Below are 3,853 nucleotides of genomic sequence, written 5' to 3'. Positions count from 1 at the left end.
CTTGTATGCAAATTAAAACATACTAATGCATCTTCTGCAATATATTATTCTGCAGATAAACTTGAGGTTGACAGCATGGGATTGGCTAAACTTGAGGTCCACATCATGAGATTGGCCATGTCCTGCAGTTCAACTGAGAAATTTTTCTGCAATGCTTCTGTAGTCTATACTTGGCAACAATTAACTGTTACAGGATTCTTGTAGTAGTGCCACTTTCTATATACTTGTATGTAAAGTAGACTGTATAGCACACAATTTGCAATACATTGTTCTTTCGCTTAAGACTGTTTTGCACTCCAACTGAACCGTTACAGGATTGTTACATGATTCTCGTCGCAGAACATAGCTTCAGGCAAACTGATTTCAAGATTTAACTGAACCAAAACAAATGAATAAGAAAAGGAAGAACAACGAGCTTAGACAAACGCCTCTTCAGATTTCATTGAACTAATGTTTACAGCATCACACCAACTCGTCGATGAGCAGCAGCTGCTCCTTCGTCGAACTGGTGCTGGTCGAGCGGCTCCACAATCTCCTCCAGGCTCCAGCTCGTCAATGAGCAGCAGCAGCTCCTTCTGGCAGTTGGTGACCGCCACCGCCGGAGAACCCCCTATCCGACTGCGCAGGCGAGCCCAGGGTCCTTGTGCACGAACTGCAGAGTAGACGAGATGAAGGTGGTAGGCGCACAGCCACCTGGTCTGGTGCAGCGGCAGCCGGCAGCAGCACCCGCATCAAGAACACGCGGTGCCAGGTGCTCCTCCTTGAGCGGCACCGCGAAGCCGTTCATAATGCTTCCGCAGATCTCTAGCACCTAGCCAACGGCGCCGGTGCCGACGACCGCGGATGAGAAGGACAGCGACGAGGCCGTGTTGGCGAACCGGAGGAGGGCGTTGGCCATGGAGCGGCGCATGAAGGCGCGCGCGGGTCCTTGGAGGCGAAGAGCTCAGGAGGGTGGTGAGGAAGCGGCGGTCGACGTGCGCGCGGGTCCTCGGAGACGAAGAGCTCAGGAGGGTGGTGAGGAAGCGGCGGTCGACGGCCGCGAGGAGCACGTCGTAGACCGCGCAGAGGTGCCGCCACAACGGGAGCAGCGACGCCGCCCGAAGCTCCTCCGCGTCGGCGCTGGCATCGGGTGGAGCAGGTTCACTGCGAGCATCTTCCCCAGCGCCGCCATGACCAGGTGGTCCAGCCTCGGCGGCTGGCTCTTGGTGCTAGACTGCACGACATCGAGGACCTCGGCGAGGCGGGCGCGCATGAGCTCCCGCTCGACCGCGCCGTCGCCACCGACGGCTACATCGGAGAAGGTGAAGACACGGCAGAAGGAACATGCGGCATGGATGTGCGGGGGAGGTGGGCGAAGGTGGGCGAGGAGGACGGGCGGCCACCAAGAAAGCCGAGGACGAAGCCGCCGGTGGCCGCGCGGTGGTGGTGTCCGGCGGCGACGGTGGCGATGGGCCCGAGCGGCCTGTTCTTGCGTCGCCCCGCGCCGACGGGCACGTTGCGGAGCGCGCCGCCGGCGGTCCAGTAGCGGTGGCAGGCCTTGCAGAAGTGGCGCAGCTGGTTGACGTTGTAGTGGGGAGAATGGAGGGAGGTGGAGGGATGGGTGACACATCGGGGGGGGGGGGGGGGGGGGTGGGGGGGGGGGGGGGGGTGGGGTGGGGTGGGGGGGGACACGGATCCGGTGACATGCCATGGGCATCCGGTGACATGCCGTTGGATTAAAAATGAGCGAACCAGATGGCGTACTGTAGCAAGTCACTGTAGATGATCCTGTAGCGCAAAACTGTAGCATATACACTGTGGCCGTTCCTGTAGTCCACGCACTGTAGCATACACACTGTAGCACGTACTGTTCACGTTCATCTGACCGCCGATTTTCTATCCAACGGCAAAAAATTAGGCGCATGTTACGGTTACTGTTCATCGGTGACATGCACCGGATCTCGTTCCCATCGGAGGAGGTGGAGGTGCGGGAAGGGGCTGCGTGGGGAGAGAGGAGGAGGCGGCCGCTGAGCCTGACGGGACGAAGCTGCCACGACTACGAGAGGGCCTATATGCGCGAGACAAGCGGTACATGCCAAACCCAACGGCTCTGGTACAAATACGGACGAGCACAAGCCCAACGAATCTCCACTATGCAGAACGCAGAGTCTGAGTGCGTAGCAGGGCATCGGGCCACTAAAAAGGACTCACTCCATTTAGAAAAAGAATTGACTATTTTTAGCACGGATCTTGGCACAGAAGTGAATGGCAACGATAGCTAGCGCTGGGGTAAGGTTACATACCAAAGCTTTTGCCCATATATATATATATATACCTATCTATATCTATACCACTATATAGTGTACCAATATAGAAACATATGAACCGTTCGATCTTTCACATCCAATGGCTAGCATTAACTGGGTTGAGAAGTAGCAACGTGGCAGTATATGGAGGATTGGGAGTTTTCTAGGCTGCTCATCGGCCATGCAGTGATGGAGCAGGTAGAGCAAGAATGAAAAGTACCATACTGCCCATGTACGTGCTAGAGAGAGCATGTTTTCTCTTCAAGTAAATAGAGACAGCTAGAAGAACCGTGTAGGCAAGAATAGGAGCGAAAACATTGGAATAATTTAACGAGTTCGGAGCATAATCCTCTACAAGCTTGAAGTACTCCCTCTGTCTCACCAAAAGTGTTTCAAATTTATCAAAAATTAGATGTATCTATCTACTAGATGGTGTCTAGATACATCTAAATTTTGACAAAGTTGAGACACTTTTGATGAAACGGAGGAGTACGAGTTAATTGAACATACTGAAAATGTAAGCAAGAATATTAAAACTTGAACAAATTTCTTTTTCCATCATTTGAGAGGATGCTATTACATCCGTCCTTAAATATGTGGCGTACAAATTTGGATTAAAAAAATTATATGTTTTCAAAATTTAACGAAAAATATATACCAAAATTTGAAGATCTTTACTACCAAAATCAATATCGATCGTTAGATCCATCACAAGATATATTTTCATAATATACTTATTTAATATTATTTTGGTGATATTACCTATAACATATTTGATCAAAGTTTGAAAACATTGACTTTTTGACTAAGTTTATACGCCACCTCCTATGGAACAGAGGTAATGTTTCTTAGTAAACTGACTTAATCATCATGAGCGCTAACGTTTTTATGTACATCTACCCAATTTTGAATATAGTGCATATCATCATATTTATTTATATATTTATTGTTAATGAAATATATTTTTTCTTTCTTATGGAGACAATGAATCTTTCAAGGAAGTAAACTCTCGATGCTCCTTTGTCTATGTGTAGAGCAAACAATAAAATATGAGTAGGGGTGATATAAAATCCGTCAGAATAAATGCATGAGAAATTTAAGAAATAAATGCAAGAGATACATTAAGTAAATTATGACCGAATTAGAGATTTTGATAGGTATACACACAATTCATCACACATCCCACTTGATAGTGATTTGAAAAGGATCTAAGGTTTTATTACTACCCTTAGTTGTCGATCAATTATGTTGGTATAACGTAAATGATTATTTGCACTGAAATTTTGAAAAGTATTCACATAATCAGATTCTTATTCTCCTTTAGTTCAAAAACAAAAAACATGCTCAACTTTTTCTAGATACGGTATTTATACACTAAAAACATGTCTAGATAAAACCGTATCTTAATAAATTTAAGCAGTTTTTTTAAAACAGAGAAAGTATTAATATTAACAATCTAAAATAGTTCAACATGCGAAGCATGTGCTGTTTGCTAGTATATATATGTGGACTAGATGCAAAAAAAATCTCCTCTTCTCTCTCATGCATTAGGGTACAACAATAGTTTA

At 47.1% G+C, this 3,853-nt stretch overlaps 1 pseudogene; it reads right to left on the bottom strand.

The window, feature by feature from the left end:
• Nucleotides 1-255: 255 nt before the first annotated feature.
• LOC127327374 (serine/threonine protein phosphatase 2A 57 kDa regulatory subunit B' beta isoform-like) lies at nt 256-1,609 on the bottom strand (annotated as a pseudogene).
• Nucleotides 1,610-3,853: the final 2,244 nt, after the last annotated feature.

The sequence above is a fragment of the Lolium perenne genome, chromosome 1 (assembly GCF_019359855.2).
Source record: "Lolium perenne isolate Kyuss_39 chromosome 1, Kyuss_2.0, whole genome shotgun sequence".
Lineage (NCBI taxonomy): Eukaryota > Viridiplantae > Streptophyta > Magnoliopsida > Poales > Poaceae > Lolium > Lolium perenne.
Note: the sequence above shows the minus strand (reverse complement) of the source record. Positions and strands in the feature narration are given on the sequence as shown.